Genomic DNA, 21,909 nt, shown 5'->3' on the forward strand with positions numbered 1-21,909 from the left:
TTCATACTGAGAAGAGTTTCATTTTGAAGGTATTGTGAGGACCCTAGAGTTAATAATCAAGAACACAGAGCATGACACACAGCAGACAAAAGTACAAAGCACACACAAATAGACAGGTAGGCATCAAATTAGTGAATGTATGGACCATTTTCATGGAGCAGAAATCCTCTCCCATTCTCCTTAAGAACAAAACAGAATCGCTGTTGTCTCCAAAGCCTTTGAGTAGGAATTCATCCAGTATCCTTTTTCTTCTATTTGATTAGAACTGACTCAACACTGCCAAGATTCCAGGACAGGAAAAGAGACTCCCTCATCCACTTGGGCATGTGTGCTTCCAGGTAGTGTTACAGATGATCACATTCTTAGACAACTAAAATAGAGCACATCTATCCTAGTACAGTTCCAGAAGGCAGAAAGTGTGAAAATCTAGGGACTGGCTAGTTTTACTTGTGCCTGACACCTTGAATGGCAACCTGTAGGTTGTGAGTCCTTGTGATACTTTCATGGGAGTTGTCTAAAACTATCTTTATGTCAGATATTTATGTTAGGATTTATAACAGTAGGAAATTATAGTTATGAAGTAGCAAAAAATAATTATATTGAGTGGCTCACCATAGATTAAGGAAGTATATATGTGAAGGAACTACAGCATTAGAAAGGTTGAGAACCATTCTCTGGAAGCTTGAAAACAGAAAGCGTGGTGTGCCTCACAGCCTGTGTTTGGCATCAGTATAAGGCCTGCTTCTGACTCTGATCTTGGCTTCCTTTTGTTTCTTGTGACCATGTGGGGATAACCTAGATAGTATAGTAAAATGCCCTATCTGAGAACATGATCAGAATCCATCTTGTGAAACCATGTGCTATAGTATCATTAGGACAGGGCTGTCTTTGGAACCAGTGCTACTCTGCATGCATGTGAGTGCTTTGGTGCTTTGCTCTCTGTCTTTCTTTCTTTCTTTCTTTCTTTCTTTCTTTCTTTCTTTCTTTCTTTCTTTCTTTCTTTCTTTCTTTCTTCCTTCCTTCCATCCTTCCTTCCTTCTTTCCTTTTTTCCTTCCTTCCTTTCTTTCTTTCTTTCTTTTTTTCTGTCTTTTTTCTTTTCTTTCTTTTTTTTTCTGTTTTTTTTTTTTTTTTTTTTTTTTTTTTTGAGGCAGGTATTCTCTGTGTAGCGCTCTGTCATGGAACTCATTCTGAAGATCAGGCTAACCTGGAACTCATAAATTCGCCTGTCTCTGCCTACCAAGTGCAGGGATTAAGGCTTGTATCACCACACCCAGCGTCTTTAATTTTTTTATTCTGGTATTAACTTATTGTTCCCAAGGTGGTTTATTTAATTTCATTGTTTTATTTTACTCTTTTCTTTTCTTTTCTTTTCTTTTCTTTTCTTTTCTTTTCTTTTCTTTTCTTTTCTTTTCTTTTCTTTTCTTAAATATTTTCTATTTTTACATTTCAATTTTTTTCCTGGTTTCCCCTTCAAAAACCCACTATCCCATCCCACCTCCCCCTACTCACCAATATAACCACTCCTGCTTTCCTGTCCTGGCATTCCCTTACACTGTGGCATGGGGTCTTCCAGGGCCATGCTTCTATTCTCCCACTAGTGTCCAACTAGGCCGTCCTCCCATACATATGCGGCTGCAGCCATGGGCCCCTCCCTGTGTATTATTTGGTTGGTCTTTTTTTTTAATTGTATATTTTTTTAATTTACATTTCAAATGTTGACCTCTTCCCCAGTTTCCCACTTTCCCAGAAACCCCCTGTCACATCCCCTGTGCCCCTGATTCCATGAGCATATTCCTCCACCTGCGCACCCACTCCCACCTATCAGTGTGGTGGTTAGCAAGGTTACTTCTCTGTCTCCTCATCATTCAACATCATATTGCAGATCCTGCGGCTGATGGGGAAAAGATGCCCAGATTCTGGGCATTGCGGGGCACCCTCCAGGACATCAATTTCAAGTCACATGTGGGTACATCTTCCTCAAAATCATCTTGTCCGGTTCATAGCTGTCAGCTGGCTCTTTAGTACCTCGGCCAATACTGAGGTGTCTGCTGCCTGCACAAGCACTGCCCACTTACTTCACTTTGAGGAGCATCTGTGCCAGAAAGTCAGGGTTGAACTCCACAGGGTTGATGAGGATTTCGGTGGCCTACAGGTACAGATGGAAAACATGCATGCCCAAGCTCCGCACATGTGAGTTTAGGAGATTGTAGGAAAGCAATTTCATGTGTTCTGCACATTGGTTTTCTGCACAGGACTAATTTTTTTCATTAAATTTGTGATTTATTTACATTTTATATGATAGCTCAATTCCCAGGTTGCCTTCAACAAATCCCCATCCCATCCACCCTTTCCACCCTTCCCTTTGAAAAAAGGCTTAGTTTGTGTTAATCTTCTACATTGCACTCCATCACAGAGAGAAATCAAGGCAGGAACTCATGTCGGACAGTAGGAAGGGCAAATGGATAAAGACTACTTATTTGCTGGCTTTCTCAGCACAGTTTTCTCAGCTTTTCTTCTTACAAAATATATAAGCTACTTTTAACTTTTTTTTTAATAACATTATATATACATTAATGTACATATACATTATTAGAGTGTTTTGCTTGGGTGGATTTCTGTGGGCCTTGTTTGTCCAGGGTTCACAGACCATTAGAGGGAACATGGTCCTTTGATACTGGAGCTACACATGAGCTGCCCCCTGAGTTCTGGGATTCAAACCCTGGCCTTCTAAAAGAGGAGCCAGTGCTCTAAAACACTGAGTCATCTTTCAAGCCCCACCCTCAGCTTGCTTTCTTATTTATTTTATCAACATCTTTGAAGGGATAGCGCCACTCACTGTATACTGGATCCTCTCCCATCAACTGTTAATCAGGAAAATGTCCAATAGGCAAACTAGACCCAGAAAGACACAAAATGCCTGCTTTCACTTATGTATGGAATTAGCTTGTAAGTTTTATCATGTGTGTGTTTCATTTAGAGTAAGAGAGATGAGCTATCTAGTATGGGAACATGAAGGAGGAGGAGCTCTTCTAAGGAAAGGGAAATAGAGTACAGTGGTATAAAGTATAAAAAAGAAACTACTAAAGAATTGTTAATTTGGGAGTGAATCTCAGGCAAGCCTCTGACACTAGACAGTTCATAAAACCCTAGTTGAAATTTTGCTATTTTTAATTGTGCTAAATGAACACATCAGTATAATGACTTCTAATGAATCCTAATTGCTCTACCCATATGTTTATGTATATTACTCAGCCTTCATCGGAGGTGAATCTTCTACAGAAGGTGGTAATAAACAAAGATAGCCACAACTTGACAATCCACAGAGAGTGAGATACTTGGAATGTTAGGGCTTAAAGAGGATTTCTTCATCAAGCTCTCCCTTTCAAGGTTCAAGAATCTATGCAAAGATGAGTCAGAAAGACAATCCTGATCAGAGGTGTAGGTGATGGATAGTACCAATGAGTTGTATCATGGGTATTCCATGTTCTTTATTTAATATCTACTTAACAGTGAGTGCATATCATTTGTAGTCTTGTTTTAGGGTGAGATGTTCTATAGGTATCTGTTAAATTCATTTGGTTCATAACTTCTATAAGTTTCACTGTGTCTCTGAGTTGAATGGTAGGGATGTAAAGAAGGGAAAGAATTTGTTAAAACCATATTATATGAACAAAATTTAAATGATTTTTTGTTAAATCCCAACAAGCATTCCTATAGACCCATCTAATATAGGCAGATCCTATTTGATGTTTCCTCTTCATAAGTGACTATAGGTTTTTGACTAGTTGGCATAAGATTACTAGCACAATCAGATTAACATAAAGCATTTCTTGTCATGTCTAAAACCATCACACCAAGGGACTAAGATAATCTCTGTACATTCCATTGTTTAAATGTCAGAAAGACATGAGTTTTTACAGTGTGTCTCAGCTTTAAAGTGTAAATCCTGAAAGGATGGCCATGGTCATCCTTCCTACTCCCTGCTTTGAGCCACTACTTCCTGCTCTGTGGTACTACAAAGACTTCATTGCTAACCAGGTACCACTGTGACACAAATATCTTGAAGTCACAGAGTGGACAAGCATCCTTGGAGATCTAGATGCTGATGAGAACACTCTTATACCACCTCTGCCTTCACAATGTACTTGTTAAGATGGGAACATAGTGGGACTGACATGGTGGAAGAAATTCTTTAAAGTCCAGCACATTTCTCAATAGAAATCTCCTGATTTTCACATGGACCGCATATGTTACTCTTTGAAGTCAACCTACACTTTCCTGTTTCTTGTGCAAAGCATTAGAGATGTCAATTAAAGCTAGACTTTTGAAATATATTGATAAGTCTGCCTTATCTTCATATTCCCTGCCCTTAATTATAGGAACCACGCTAAGACTAGATGTCTGAGCCATTCTCACTGACAGTTTTCCTGGTAAACATTTGAAAGAAAGAAATTCTTCTATGGCCCAACTAATCTAATCAGTATATGCGAAGCAGGACTGACATCACTCAGCACAAAAGATAAAGAAAGTCTCTTGTTTTGTGGAGAACTGAGAGAGAAGCAGGGACAGGGGCCTGGAGAATAATGACTGTCCTTAAGGATAGTCAGTCCAGACCTTGAGGCTGGGTCTGACAGCATCCAGAGCAATGCAGTCCAATTGCCTGGAGCTTCCTAGAGGAGCACTGTTTCTCTTCAAAATGTGACAGGGATGGCACCCACAAGGGGGCAGAATTCAGTGTATTCTAGACATCTTTTGAGCCACAAGTGTACTGATCCCCCTCCCCCACTTCCCTTGCTATTACAGATGAGCAACCTAAATAGGGGACAATTAAGCCCTGCTGATACCAGAATATCTAATTGGAAAACCCTTACAAGAAAGACCAGTTTCCCTCCACTCTCAGAATAAAAAGTAAGGATTGGGCTCACAGTGATAAGCACTTTCTGACTAGTTTTGAGAGAATAGGCTGCTCCAAGGTCCAAATTACCGACACACCAAGTAAATGAAATATCTTTACGACCAGAACTTCAAACCTAAAATTTCAATCTCTTTAAAATATTCATCTCTTTTAAAATCCAAAGTATTTTTGCAATTAAAAGTCTCTTAACTGTAGGCTCCACTAAAACAGTTTTTTCCTTCTGTCCAAAGGAAAGACAATGACGAAAAAGGGAACAGAGACTAAAGGGAATATCATCCAGAGACCATCTCACATAGGTACCCATCCCATCTGTTTTGCAGACATCAAAACCCCTCACTAGTTCTAATTCCAAGAAACACTTGCTGACAGTAGCTACAAATGGCTGTTCCATGAGAGCTTCTACCAGCACCTGACCAATACAAATGCAGGTATTCACATCTGGCTGAATCCAGGAACTATAACAGTGTAGATAATGGAAGGACTGAAGCAGTTGAAGGGAATTGTAACCTCAAAGGATGAACAGTATCAACTAATTGGACCACTCAGAGCCCCCAGAGAATAAACCACCAGCCAATGAGTGGAGTGACCCATGGCTCTAGATACATATCTTGCACAAAATGGCTTTATCTGAGGGAGGGGAGTCCCTTGGTCCTGTGTAGGATTGATGCCCAAGAATAAGGGGATGCTAGAGTGGTGAGGAAGGAGAGTGTGAGTGGGTAGAGGATCAACCTCATAGAAGTAAAATGGAGTATGGAGAGGATAGATGGGATGGGCGGTTTGTGGAGGCGTGCATGGAAGGGGATATCATTTGACATGTATATGAATTATAAAATAAAAAATAAACAGAGAAATAAACCCTACCAAAACTAAAATGAAATAAGAGCATACTGTTTTATTTCCACTACAAAACCCCTATAACTATAGCATCTGTAGGGGTTTTGTGTCAATTCGGTCTTGTATATGGTTGTATATAGTTTATAGTTTTCTCAGCTGAGTAGGAATTTTGGCTGCCTTCTTCCTTTCGAAGCTTGAATCCATGGAAGTTTGTTTGTTACCAAGGAAGTTAGTTTTCAAAAGGGAGGAATTGAGGTCAATTTCAGCTCAAAGATTTTATGGCTATTTCTAAAGCTCATGATATTTCAGCTTTAACTGGGGTTTTAACTTTCACCTCTTGTGTAATCAAGTGTACTATTATATTTTTGCACTTAATCACACACACACAAATCTATGGCCTAGTAATGACATGGGATGATGAAACCAAAATGAACTATAATGATTCCAATAGAAACATGAAAGTACAATTTGGAAAGAAAAGTTCTTCCAAGTGTGTGTGTATGGTTGTGATCCTATGAAGACATTGTTCATACACATATTTTTAATCCTCTTAATCTTACTCCTGTGTAATAAAAATTAAATTAAGTTATATGGTATCAAATGCCTTTATAAAACAATTATCGAAGGTGTATGGGTTGAAGCAATTTTCAAAAATAGAGTTCATTGCAAAAATTCATATAAGGATGATTATTTGATATTTATTTATATTTTGGGACTGTATTTAATTGATGATTAATTTCTTCAGGAGTAGGGTTTGGAGTGCATGCACTTATGAAATGTTAGGTGAACAATATAGAAATATTCTTGTAAATCTGTATTATAAATCAGTGAAGAATCTAATTATTATTATGATGATATAGTGTTAAGACGTATGAAGTAGATGGAAGATAAAATTAAGAGAATATAATTGTGTTTTATTGTTTATTATGAAGAAAGCAGTTATAAAAAATAATGATTTTAAAAGCCCATCGTTTAATAAAATTGGGTTTATTTTTTGGATGAATTTTGTGCATTGTGGTAAAGCAAAACATAATCCACTCTTCAATCATGAATGCTTTTTATTGTTGATTACATGAGTGTGTTACATTCTAAAATTAGTTAAGATGAGTAGTGTTTAACTAGGTTGAGGTTTTTACTTAGGACACATGTCTGTGAATATAGCAAATAGACAGAATGAAATAGGAAATTAATCATATCATTTTCAAGGAAGTTATTTGCTAATATTTTCATGTAGAGGGACAATGAAGATTCTTGGCTAGTAATTTCTCTTCATTTTTTTACAAACAAAGAACAGTAAATTTACCTGTATGGTACAGATTTCTGATGTTTATTATTGGAATTCCAACTGTTCTTGTCAGTTTCATATATACTTCTTTCATTTCTTCAGTAAGATTTGTTCCTTTTGCTATATTTCAGGGGGGAAAAGATAAACGTGATAGCCTAGAGAACTTGCCTCAAGTGTTTATTCATCGAACTTTCCAAGGTAAAATCCTTCTGCAAGCTCCAGCGTACTGTGTTCATGCTAGTCATAAAAATCTTAACAAAACTGTGTCACAGAACAGAGGACACACCCAGAATTTATCACTATATTTCTTTTTCTGCTCCTAGTAAATTGATATCTTGCAAGGTGATTTTTCTGTATTTTATTTTATAAACTTATTTAGCAGTTAAACACCATTCAGGACTTGTCAATGATTTCTGTGAAATTTCCAAAAGTGAAATATTAGGACATTCATGATACTTCTTTCTCTCATGAAAAATCTAACACAAAATATATGTGTCACAAAACCAAAGACACAGTAATTCAGTGAAATGATCACTTAGCAAAGATCATTCACAGATTTGCCTGTCTTATGGACCTAAATAATTTTCAAACCATTACATATAATGTTGACAATATTAAGTTTTAGGAAAATTAAATCAATTAGATTACAGATATGACCAAAGGAAAATATTAATAACTTTTGTGTTTTTTTATGGATATAAATTCTACTGAATGATGGTAAATATTTCCTGCAAATTACATGATCCTTATTGGCATTAATGTGATAGCAGAAATGATGGATAACACTTTAAATGATACTCTGTTATGTTTTCATATAGGAGAATTTTGACCTCTGAAAGTCTCCACACATTATTTGACTCAGAAAGATACAGACATCCACATCCAAATTTTGGATGGTGCATGGGGACTCTTATGGAAGTAAATGGGAAAGGAATGCAGGCCCCAAAGGGGATAGAAACAAAAGAGGAAGGTGGAGAGAGTCAACTAACCAAATCCTCAGTGCTCTCAGAATTGAACCAACCAAAGAACATAGAAGGGATGACTCTAGGACTCTCTGCTCATATGTAGCAGATTTGCAGCTTCACTTTCCTGTGGGTCCTGAACAACAGAAAAGGGGCTATCCCAAAAGCTGTTGCTGAATGTCAGATACATTCTGCCAGCTGGGCTTCCTTGACTGGCCTCAGTGGGAAATGAAGCACCTAGCATCACAGATACTAGAAGTGACAGGTTGGAATGGATACCCAGAAAATATGGTACATTACACAGTTTCACTCAGATATTAAAAACAGTGACTTCGTGAAATTCATACGCAAATAGATGGAACTTGAAAATAGCATCCTGTTTTGAGGTAACTCAGTCACACACACACTCACACACACACACACACACACACACTCACACTCTCACTCACACACACACACACACACACACACACACACACAGACACACAATTTGAACTCACTGATAAGTGGTAGATGTTAGCCCCAAAGTTCCGAATAGGTAAGATGCAATTCACAGATCATATGAAGTTCAAGAAGGATGACCAAAATATGGATGCTTAAGCAATTCTTAAAAAAGGGAACTAAATATTCAAAGGAAGAAATATTAAGACAAAATGTGGAGCAGAGACTGAAGCCCATACAGCGACAGCACCACCTAGGGATCTATCCCATATACAGTCATCAAACCCATACTCTACTGAGGTTACCAAAAAGTGCTTGCTTACAGGCGCCTGATATAGCTGTGTCTTGAGAGGCTCTGCCAGAGAATCACAAATACAAAGGTGGATGCTCACAGACAACCTTTGGACTGAGCATAGGATCCCCAATGAAGGAGCTAGAGAAAGGACCCAAGGAGCTGAAGGGGTTTGCAGCCCCATATGAGGAACAACAATATGAACCAACCAGTACCCCCAGAACTCTCAGGGACTAAACCACCAACCAAAGTGTTTACATGGAAGGACCCATGGCTCCAGCTGCATATGTAGCAGAATTTGGCCTTGTCATGTATCAATGTGTGTGGAGCCTCTTGATCCTGTGAAAAATTGATGACCCAGTGTAATGGAATGCCAGTGTGGGAAGACAGGGGTAGACCGGTGGGTGGGTGGGAGGGTGGGTGGAGAGCTCCCTCTTGGAGGCAGGGGAGGGGGGTGGGATACGAGGTTCCTGACAGAGAGACCTGAAAAGTGGAAAATATTTTTAATGTCGCTAAAGAAAATATCCAATAAAAGAAAAAGAAAATAATGTGTAATTTACCTTTTTTTGTTGATGTTTCTTGAAAAATTTCCATGGCAAATTTTAATAATTTTTCTTATTTAAGCTTGATGCCAATTCCCCCACCCTTTTCAATTTGTTGAGATATTTTGTCTTTCTTGCTTGTATAATATGGTGTAGTTGCTAAGTTTTGCTAGGATTGGCCATTTCCATTAATGCCTCCACTGAACAGTGATCTTTACCAATTATATGGCAGTTACTTTTCCTGTTTTGATGACTTTATTATATGAGACATGGGTTGGAGATGATAGAGATAATGTATTTGCTTTCCTTGTTTTATAGGAAGGGAATAACATGTGAAATGCAAATAAATTAAATAACCAATAAAAAAATCAAAGAAGTCCAGATTTGTTTCTCAAGTAGAGAATATATATGCTCCAGAAATGGAAGATATTTGCAGTAGATGCCAAGAGGCAAATGTTGGTGGACAATTTTTTTTTCCATGAAGAATCACCAGCTGCCAATTCATCAATGATTCTGATATCCAAAATTAGTGAGAGTGAGTAGAGGGTGAATAATTAAAATGCAATCAAGATTTGGATACTGTAATTACTTTTGTATTACAGCCAAATCTCTCTCAGCTTCAGCTGATAATTTTTTCAGACAATTTATTCCTCATGAACACATAACATTTGAAAGAAATTCCTTAGCTCTTTAGTAGTTTACTCAATTATGGTTCAAAGCCAGTTCTATGCCCCAGCACGTTTGAAAATGCTTAATAGTTTATAAATGATATCTCCTGGATTTTTACTTTCTGCCTGCAAAGTTCCTGCAAACCTATCTTATGTCTTAGATAACTGACAGCATACCCTCTTTATATATCATCATGTGCAATTCCTTATTACCATTTGGTAAAATCCTAGCTACTTAATAATTTATCTCTATGGTATTTCTGTCTAATCAACCATTAAATATCATCCACATAATGGTAAATTTCAGACTGCAGAAACTGTTTACAAATTACTTATTATAACAGTTCTTGTGCAAAATATTTATATAGGTTGAATATTTTTTTTTACGGTTCCTGAATCAGTTAACATTTTCCCTTTACTTTAATTGTTTTTGTAAGAAACAAACTATCTATGGGCTCATAGATTCTTCAATGTGTTCAGCATTTACCTCATTCTGTAACAGCTCTTCTAGTATCTTACATCCTGATGATATTAATGGCAATTGTTCTACCCACAGATGTTTTTCAGTTAACAATTTTAAAGGTAGCACCATTTGATTTTTTGGGAAGGCCAACAGCTGTTGTGGCATTTTAATGGTCATTCTGAGCAGTCAGTAAATTTTCTTGATAATAGATTTTAATATTTTACTTCAAAGCATTTTTTATTTTATGGCATCCTTCTGAGATTGCAGAAATGTTTATCCCTGTTTTCCATTCCATATCCCTGCCAAATTCCCATCTCTTATATCCACTTGAGATTTTAATTTTTCTATTTTTCTTTCTGGCTCTATAATCTTAGATCAAACTTGCAGTTTATTTTCCCAAAATGGAGCACCAATTCCTAGAAGTTGAATATCTACTTCTTTAAAAGCCCAATCTAGATGCTACGGTTTAGGTGAATTTAATTTTACACCTGTTCCTGTGTCTACTAAATCTTCTATTTCAATATCATTTATTGGTATTTTTAGCTTTGGTATCTTAGCATTTATCGGATTTTGTTACAATACTTGTTTCTTTGGTCTCTCATAACTTTTTTGTTTTATGTACTAGAGCTGTCCTATCCTTGATTGTATCTAGAACAATCTTCTTTTTAAGAGCAGATTTTAAAATTTTAATTGTTCTGTGGCTGTTTCTCCAATGAGACGTCATCTTTTTATATTATTTCTATAAAAAAGAATTATTTCTATGATTGCATTGCCTACAATCCCTTCTCAAATGACCCTGTTTACTGCAATTGAAACGTTTGCCATCTGGGTTTTTTCTCAAAATTGTGAGAAACTTCTTGTCCCAACATGATGGCATCATAAATGTGAGATTCAATATAGGCTGTGCTCCTAATCCCTTCATCTCTTGGTTCTGATCTTGCTTTAAAGGTCCCCTCAGCCTTTTGCATTCTGAAATAGCATTTTTAGTAGCCCAAGATTCATTTAGTATTTTTCTGCCTTCTGAACCTAATACTATTTTATTTACAAATGTAGGCAATCTTTACAAGAAATCAGTGAAGGCCTATTTTTGCCTTATAAAATTTTAGTAAATGACTCAGATTTTTACCTGATTCCTCAGCCTTGTCAAAAGCATTTAATACTTTTAAATTAATAACTCCAAGGTGTGATAGTGAAATTTAATATGTCTTTGTAACTCAGTTTATTAGGATTCTGAATTCCAACAAGATTAAATTTTGATGCAAATGTACATAGATGAGATTAAAATGAATTTATTCAAATACTAGTGTGTCATGAGAAAAATCACAACCTCCCACTTTTCTAGATATGGGTGAAGTTTGCAAGTCTGTTTTTCATCTATAATTTACCCTTTTTAAACTCAGATATTGGAAGTGCAAGATGACCCTCAACTAACAACTGACCTTGGTAAATATTCATACCTCTATCACTATTTTGTAGAACTGTGGTCATAGCTTGTTCTTTCCTCATTGTTTGTCATTGTATCTGATGACTGGCTTCCAATACTGCTGCTGTCAAATATTTCAAGTCTTGGGGAATAAGTCTGTTTTAATTTGCCCATGTATTTAGTATCTGCTTGCAACAGGAAGAATGCATGTCATACAAAATAATCATTTCTCTTAATTTGCTCATGTCTAATATATCTATAGGACCCCTTCTAATTTCTTCATAACCTTGGGATTTCCTATCATATGCTGTTTAGTGTTGTTCAGAAACAGGGTAGATTATGTTTGGTTTTCAATTAGTCTTGTGTTGTCCTTTTTCAGTTTCTCTATGTGGTGGCATGGTACGTTTTTATCTAAATTGCTCTGTCAGTGTCTGATGTTGTTTTATTCCCATTTCTATGTTGCATATGTATTGAGAAGTTTCATATGTATTGAAAGGAGAGCCTGTCAACTTCATGAATTCATGATTGTATTTAAAAATATACAAAAATTATACCAAGATAATTCCTGCATTTAAAGATGCATATAAACTACATTTTTGTACTCTAATTAAAAATAAAGAAAAAAAAAATTTTTTCCCTGCAGTATCAGATGTACTTACACATTGCTATGGTCACTCTTATGCATCTCCATTCCACATCAATATACAGTAATTTAAATAACATTGTTGTATGTGATATATAAGTAATTGTAAGTACAAATATAAGTGCGACAGTCAAAAGAATATAGAACATTATGTCATTTAATTGATACAACATTTTGATATAAGTTGTCTTTTCTCCAAGTATCATTCTTTATTGACACACATATTTATCCCAGAGTATATAATACCGTAACATTACTTTACACTTAAATTTTAAATATTGGATCATTATAAGAAAAGCACTGTATCCTCAACAATGCAATAGATAAAATACCATTTTATCTACATTTGCTCAAATATAACAAAAGCCTTTTTTATTACATGTTAAAATTTACCTTGTAGAAGTACTATTATATATATATATATATATATATATGTGTGTGTGTGTGTGTGTGTGTGTGTATATGTGTATATATGTATATATATGTAAGTTCTAATGTCCCAACTGATCCAATTACTTTAGGAAAGCTGTTTATTTTATTGTACACAGTTACTCAATGGTCATCCCCACTTGCTATTTCTAGTAAATAAATACACACTAGGCACATATACTTTCAAATTAATATCATATCAAACATATTTGATTGGAACATAGAGAGACAAATAAATCTGAATGTCCTGTTTTAGGAAAATGGTCCAGAGATTTGTAATATAATTGTTGTCTAACTCATCTTGCACTTCCTATATCTGAGTTTAAAAAGTGTAAATTGTAGATGAAAAACAGACTTGCAAACTTCACCCATATCTAGAAAAGTGGAGTGTTGTGATTTTTCTCATGACACACTAGTATTGCAATAAATTCATTTTAATCTCATCTATGTACATTTGCATCAAACTTTAATCTCGTTGGAATTCAGAATCCTAATAAACCCATGTAAAAATATCCAATACAGATATTTTATGTCTAAGACATATGCATATATTGTGAAGATTTAGGGTTATTTAATAATTTACTTCACAGCTATAATGATCTTTCTACATATGTACTTCTGATTCTTGGTCGCTGCCACCTCCTCTATGTTCATCCACCCATCTCTCTCTCTCTCTCTCTCTCTCTCTCTCTCTCTCTCTCTCTCTCTCTCTGTCTCTCTCTCTCTCTCTCTCTCTCTCTCTCTCCCTCTCCCTCTCCCTCTCCCTCTCCCTCTCCCTCTCCCTCTCCCTCTCCCTCTCCCTCTCTCCCCCTCTCCTCTCTCTCTCTGTTTCCCCCCTTCTTCTCCCTCTCCCTCTCCTCTCTTCTTCTCCTCCTATTTCTAGCTGTAACAACCTTCCTATGATCCTCAAGTCCCACATTTCTCCAGTGCCCAATAACAGGCTTTAGCCTTTTATTGAGCAGTTAAATTGGGGAGAAAATTCACAAGGCATCACTTGAGTACATGAGAATCTGTTTTTGGTGGGCAACCACCTCTTGAGGAACCATTATTTATCATTAGAATTCAAACAGCATCAGACCAACCAATTTCAGTCTACTATGGATCATTTGTCCAGGAAATACATGACAAAATACTGTTGTCATTTTTTGTGTATATTATAAAAAAATATGATAGCATTCAAACAGGAATTCATTGATAACTACATAGGCAATATGCATGTATCTTTGAATGTGTTCGAAATTCCAATTGATTGGACCATTTTTTTTTTTTTTTTTTTTAACATTTGAGTTCTGAGGAGTGTAAATTTCAATGAACTAATTAGAGTAAGTCAGCTTCATGGTCATATCATTTTTTATCCAAAAATAGATAGGAATTCATCTGATTCCAGATTTTTTTGTGATTATATACTGTTAAGCTGGAGGACCAGACCCCAAGCTGGTTTCAATATGGCATGCAATCACTGAACCCCTAGAAAACAAAACTCATACTTTGTTTTTTCTTTTAACTTACACATCTCATGTGGATATTATTCAGTATGGAAATATAAGATAGAAAAATTCTCATTTTATATACCCATGTGTTAATGTCAAATAGGCTAATTGTTAATACTAGCTAAAAATTGCTTCTTAAATCAAAATTAATGACATTTTCATACACAAAAACCCACTCTCACAAGTATTCATGATTTGTTCCATTTAAATATTTTAATATTTTCCTAGTTCACTCCATTAGAAAAATGACTACCAAATATGTTTAATATAAAGGTATAAAACATTTACTTAATTTTTAAAGTAGCTTTTGGATCGATCAAGTATCATAATATTTCTGGATTCAGATATTACATAATATTAGAACAAATGTTTAAAATACTTGTGTTATCTATTCCTTCAAGCACTTCATGACTATAATAGCTTATTTCATTGCATTTTGCACAATGTTGCGAGTTTGAAAAAGATTTGAACTGAGGATCCTATTGATGAGTAAATTCTACCAAGTTTTGAAATTATACCTACCCATGATCCTGTCTCCATTTTTGTATTTGTTGGTACGGATATTTGGGAAATAATGGTTTACATTATACAAGTGCCAGTAACCAATAATAGCGTCGTTAGGATCATGAGCTTCGCATTCTTTGTGCATGAGATAAACTGAGAAAATGAGAAAAAGAAACTTGTAATCTATTGTTGCTTACATTATCTATTTTATTACTTTCTTCAAAAGGAAAGTGTCTTAGTTAGGATTGCTATTCCTGCTAAAACATTATAACCAAGAAGCAATGTGGGTAGATAAGGGTTTATTCGGCTTACACTTCCATACTGCTGTTCATCACCAAGGAATTCAGGAGTAGAACTCAAGCAGGTCAGGAAACAGGATCTGATGCAGAGGCCATGGTGGGGTGTTCCTTACTGGCTTGCTTTCCCTGGCTTGCAGATCTCTTATAGTACCAAGACTACCAGACCAGAGATGCCACCACCCACAGGACGACCTCCCCCCTTGATCACTAATTGAGAAAAATGACCCACAGCTGTATCTCAGGGAGGCATTTCCCCAGCTGGAGCTCCTTTCTCAGTGATAAGTCCAGCTGTGTCAAGATGACACAAAAGTAGCCAGTACAGAAATAATGTAGAGAAGTGCATCCACACTAATACTTGTCTCAAGATGAAGTCCTGAAAGTTCAATACTCACAAAATATATTTTTGCAATTGGCAAAATTGGGTCTAACTGCAGTAAATGTGTGCTGTTGGCTTTTCCCATGTTTTCTAAATATAAAGAAAAATAATATTCATCACCAGTTATTATTCCACATATAATTTTATGTTAGTATATTAGATTACTACTGAATTATATAAGATAAGAATAATCCAGACCATTGCCATTCTACTATTTCTATTCTAAGCTAAAGAGCTTCTCTCCGAATGTTCCAAGATTTTCAAATATGTTCTAGGTTTTATTGTGAGTAAATTTTGTTATATGAATTAACGTGTGAAGAGTAGGACAAAATGAGTACATTGGAACATGGACAGAAAATTCTTTCTTTAAAGAGTAATTATATATGGGTATGTGTGGAAGGAAGCTATACTGTTTAGAGTGAATGATATAAGATGATTTTATGGATGTCAAACACATACTTTCCTGATATAATATGCCTTTGGCACTTCTTAGTTATGAATAGTTACACAAAGTGCATATGACTTCATTTATTAACTCACTCTTCCTAATTCTGCTTCACAAACAAAAATTTAAAATAGTATCAGTTGTGTACAGTATAATGTGGAAATATGTTACAAACTTGCATCCTAGGGAAAGGTTTTCATCAGTCTTGAATCTGTGATTCATACTTTCTGGACTGCAAATATTGCCAAACTCAAAAGACATTTGGTCATAGACACTAACTTTGAGTATCCCAAGAAACTTTCAAATGTCATACTATCCTAGCAAATATAACAGTATAAATAGAGACATTTGCCATTATATTCTATTTCTGATGAGTTTTGAAAAATTCTTATTGCTCTCAATAATAACATCACACCCTCAGTCTTGATGTGGTCTTTTGAATAGGGCCTGAATAAATTCCTTGTGCCCATATCAGGCTACTTTGTCCCAGTAAATAAGCACAGGTACTTGTAGCACTACAAGAGTTACAAACATTTTTTTTGCTTTGTTGATGCACCATAGCAGACAATTGTAGTACACAATTGTGTGGAACAGAATGTTTTCTTATAAAACTCTTAAGAATGAAGTGGATTTTTACATTTGAGCAGAGCATATTTATTTACATATAAATAAATAAAAATATTAAAATCTCAATTTAAATAAAATTATAGGAATAATTTTTCCATTTTTCATCAGGCTTGTCCATGTACCTCTCTGGAACACTTAGAATATATAACTATCCTTTTGATGAAATATGTAACTTATATAATGCAATTAAATTGTATATAATTATATAGAAATATATATGTGTATATGCTACCCTGCTTATGTTTGTTGTGTGGATATATATTGAAGACTGACTACTTTGAATGAGGCAGCTAATAACAATAATCTCAACGGTGACACAGTTTTAGAAAAACTTCTTTACAATGAGTTTTGTATAGAAACACTTGGTTATATTCAAGAACAAAGTATACATGGGCATTGCTCAGAGATACCTAGATGGAACACTGAGAGATAGATAGAGGGATTAATGGCTTTTCCATATACCAATTTATATTGAATATTGCTTGATAGACATGGGTCTTTGCTCAAAATATTTACTCAGAAATTCTTGTTAACATAATCTTGATTATTTGACATTCACAGTTTTTTTGCCTTTTGTGTTGTAAATAATGGATCAGTCTCTCAGTCTCCTACTCTCCAACACTACTGAATTTCTCTCATGGGTAAAAGAACACAGTCATTATATTAAGAGAGCAATGGATATACCCTGCCTTATAAAACACAATCATGATCATGGTGACTTCCCTACTATGTAAGTATATTCTTTTTAATTTTTTTGTTTCAATTAAGGTACTCTTACCATATCCAATTGTCAACAAGAAATAAGTAATTCATCCATATATGTAAAGGCCCAAGTATTCTATACCACCTGCTTGCTAGTCTCTACTGCTCTCTGTACAAGAACAGAAACTTAAGCTTAAAAACAATGATTGTAAAAGCAATTGCTACAAACATTTACTTTGTTAAAATTCCCAGGCATGACAGTGAAAAATCTGTGAGTATTTTAGATGTAAGAATTCAGTATATCTGATTATGTTTGCTATAGAATTCTTGGTGAATGGATAGACATTCTGCCCATTGTAGGACTGAATGAGGCTCTAGAGATTTCTAGACTCTGTTTATAATTCCCCTTTAAATAACTTTTACTTACTTGGTGTAGTAAGACATTGTCATTTCCTTGTAGTTCCTTAAAAATGTAACATTACGCATAAGCATACCCACACTCCCATTTTCTCCAATTTCTTTAAATCATTTGAAGCCATGTAGATTGTGTTAAATTTTCCTGAAAACTAAAACACAATGTCCAGATTGATCAAGTGACCTAAACATTGGCATTCCCCTCTCTCTCTCTCATCTGTTTCACACATTGCTTCTGTGTCAAACAAATGTTACCTCACATGTAACATTCATGTTGCATTCTTTTGAGTGGTGAATATATGTGTAAGTAACATTATTACTACATAGGATAAATCATTTCTTAGAAGAGTGAATTAGGTGCAATATTTAAAACTAATCAAATACTTAGCTTTTGTCAAAAATGCAGTGTAAGCAATAACAGTTTTTATGTCTTGACTTAATTTTTGACCTTTTATTTTATTGCGTGCTTACATTTCTTCAGAAATTAAGAACTTATTTTCATGCATAATGAAGTTGCAAACTGGGGAGATGATTTGTGAACAAACACGAGAATTGTCCTTTTAACCTTGAAATGAGAGTCAACACAACAGCAAAGACAAGAAAAGGAGGAAAAACAATTCACATAACATAAATGATCCTAAAAAGTTTAGAGTAATTAACCAAATATCTTGAAGGAAGTATTTTTATATTTTCCAAGAAGTCATGTCTAGCTTTTCTGACGAGTTATATTTTAATAGTGTTCTTTTATTGGAGGGAAATACTTAAAATTGTGGCATTGTGCCTATAGAGATGGCTATGTTGTTAAACAGAAGTCATAAAAGAAAATAAATATATATGAGATCAAATCTCCAAAACTGTAGTAAAATTCAAATGCATTACTGTGTTTTTCCTCTCCTTCCTCCTACAGTGAAAAATATTTGAAATGGTGAGGCAAATATTAAAATATAGGCTAAATAGCCTATATACAGAGGAATCATGAGATAACAAGCCGACATGTGGGCCACAATACTTAATGTCTCACTCTGACTTCTATGTGTTTACTATAACCTATGTCCATAACAAACAAATTTCCAAACCTACAAATACCTTTATGGGAATCATAATTAAATATTAAATTTGGGATTAGCATATGTCATGTATTCCCATACAAGGGCATTTCAAACAATTTTGGTACATGCATGGCCAAAGAAATGACCCTATCATTGTCAATTACTTAGATTTTTTATTTCACAATGAATATAATGTGACATGACAAGGAAATTCAATCAAACAAAAGAGGTATCAACTTACTTTTAGTTGTTGTACTTGGTGAATTTTGTACCTGAACTCTTGGAAGATAATTCTGTATTCAAGAAACTTGTATTACTTTTCAATGACAAAACCAGACTTACGATGCAATTTATTAAATATCAAGTAAATCATATTAGTTTTTACTGCATTTATGCAAAGAATGTTTTAACACAGATAATATTGTGAGGGATGTCACAAATGCATACTTAGTGGAAAGTTGTCTGAAATAATATATCTGTAGAATTACACTGATTCACAGATCAATGTGAAAAGCACCACACACATACACACACACACACACACACACACACACACACACTTTAATGCCCATGATGTACTTTTTCAGGAATTATCAGAAAGGGTAACAGAGCAAGCAGAAAAACTTCACTATCTTGTCTTGGACTGTAATGATACAGGGACGAGTTTCTCTTGAAAAGTAAAATGTAAACACATTTAAAGCATTCCTCATTGGCAATAAGAAAAGTTACCTGATATTCCTTCCTTCTTCCTACCTTAAAAAACAGTTGGTGGACATATTTTGGCTGTTTTCCATTATACTGTTCACGAATGAATATTCATTGGACCACAATGTAACTGGATATTTGATACTGTACATATGACAAAGAACCTTTTTAGTTAAATAATTTATTTCAAGGACATATTTAGACTTTTACCATTCTATATTTATGTGCTAAATGATGAAAGAAAAAATACTGCAATTTACAAACCCTGTTTCCCTGAGTAAGAGATTGTTTGTAATGTTAATTTCTACAATCCCTAAAATTCTTGCTACTGTAGAGCTTAATTAAAAAATAATACTACCTTTACTAACATATCAGTTAGATCGATCGATCGATAGATAGATAGATAGATAAATACATACATACATACATACATACATACATACATACATACATACAAAAAAAGAAATTATATAAATCAGAATTTAAGGAGGAGAGATTGAACAATAAGCCTTACAGAAAGAATGTGAGCTAAGAAGCTTATTTTTATCAACCGTTCATTGGAAAGTACTAAGGAGAATGCAAATATATTTTGTGTAAATGCACCATGATTTTTAGAAAATTATCTTGACCATAAATTTCAGATGTGCACTTCCAAATCATCCCATTCAAACCTTTTCAAGTATTATGGTGCTAACTTAAATGTTCAACATTGTTATGGAAAAAGCAGACATGAGGACCTGTGGCACTCAACTTGTTCACTTTTCTTGCCCATAGTTCAAAAAACACATATTAGCAGCTGATAGGCTCTTATTAATGAGCACAGTACATGACTGTAAATAGGATGGAAGGCAATCACAAAAAAATGATTGTTGTATTGTGAAATGATTTGGAAATTTACTGAAGATTAAAAGTGTTGACATAACAGCCAGTATAACATTTTTTCAATACTTTGATTCGCTTAAGTAGGATAATCAATAGTAGTAATAAACTACCATGGTAGGTTTAGAATAATACCCACATGAAATTGACCAACCATGGACAACCAGTGGAATTTAGGAAAAAACATATTTTCCTACAGTTTGGTTAGAAAAGGATGTAGTATAGATTTTTTTACAATGTAGTAACCACTTACAGGTGCACCCAAAATACAATGTTTCCCTACTTCACAAATTAAGATGTAGAATGTTGATCCAAAGTTACCACACCAAATCCATCTGCTTAATAAAGATCAAATCAAGGGAAAACTCAAATATGAAATGTGCTTTAACTGAAGAAAATTGATTAACTACATTTTAGGTCATGTTCTGTGTTAGTTCTAGGAAATCCATGAAATAAATATCAACATTTTCTGAATTCCAAGATCTAGAGAAGAAAATATGGAAGATCATTAGTGAGTAACTTAGAATATTATATATATGTGTGTGTGTGTGTGTGTGTGTGTGTGTGTGTGTGTGTGTGTGTGTAATTAATTAAAAAGAAGAGGAAATATTAAAAAATATGTCATATATATGTATATGTGAAGGAAATCTCTTCTCCTAAAAGTGACTCATAATTGAACAAGAAAATCAAAGAGAAAGAAAATCTTTCAAAGCGAATACAAATAAATTACAGAAGTAACTTGTGATAGATATTAACTGGTTATAAACACAGATACCCACTATGTCTCAGCAAAATGTCTGAGGTGAAAGGCGGGAAGCATCTTAAGATGAATACCAGAATAAGATTCTTTGAGAGATAGAAGTGTGGCATAGTTTGAAGTGTTCTGTATACTTAAATATCTAACGATTTGTGTGATTTATTTGTTACCGCATCAGAAAAGATGCTGATGGTTTTTTGAGCACAGGAAGGGCACACTTTTGCTTACTGAGCTCTGATAATTTTTATTCATATGGTTCCTGTTATTTCAGAGTGTTGAGAATCATCTATGATTTAGATTTGTCTCACTCAGAAAGGTAGAGACTTAATGTCCATAGTGAATATGGGTGCTCAGAGCTACATATTTTACTCAAAATTACATTAAGAATGGACTCTGAAGCATATAGTATTTTACATTTCAACTTGGTGAGTTGCTAAGATCCTGAAAGCAGCTTCTCATTTGTCACTGTTTCTGCCTAAACTGGTTTGGTAAGTGTAGAAAGATTTATTCATGATGTGCCCTGCACTTCTTGAATTTCAAATTTTAAGACAAGATTGCATGAGATAAACTAAATATCCCTTTCTTAACTGCAACCTGTGCAATGAAACTTTAAGATATATTCACATATTTTTTCTTTTTAAATAAATAAAAATAATTGATTTATACACTCACATTTCTATATCAGCCCCTCTTCCTCCTAATCCCCTGTACAAATCCTCTCCCATTTCCCCTCCCTCTCCTATGAGAAGGGAGAACCCCCCCAC

General features: G+C 34.8%; 1 pseudogene; it reads right to left on the reverse strand.

Moving 5' to 3' along the window:
* Positions 1-1,843: 1,843 nt before the first annotated feature.
* LOC147000010 (multifunctional methyltransferase subunit TRM112-like protein pseudogene) lies at positions 1,844-2,225 on the reverse strand (annotated as a pseudogene).
* Between the last annotated feature and the right edge of the window lie 19,684 nt (positions 2,226-21,909).

The sequence above is a fragment of the Mus caroli genome, unplaced genomic scaffold, assembly GCF_978045245.1.
Source record: "Mus caroli unplaced genomic scaffold, Mus_caroli_1 scaffold_22, whole genome shotgun sequence".
In the NCBI taxonomy this organism is placed as follows: Eukaryota; Metazoa; Chordata; class Mammalia; order Rodentia; family Muridae; genus Mus; species Mus caroli.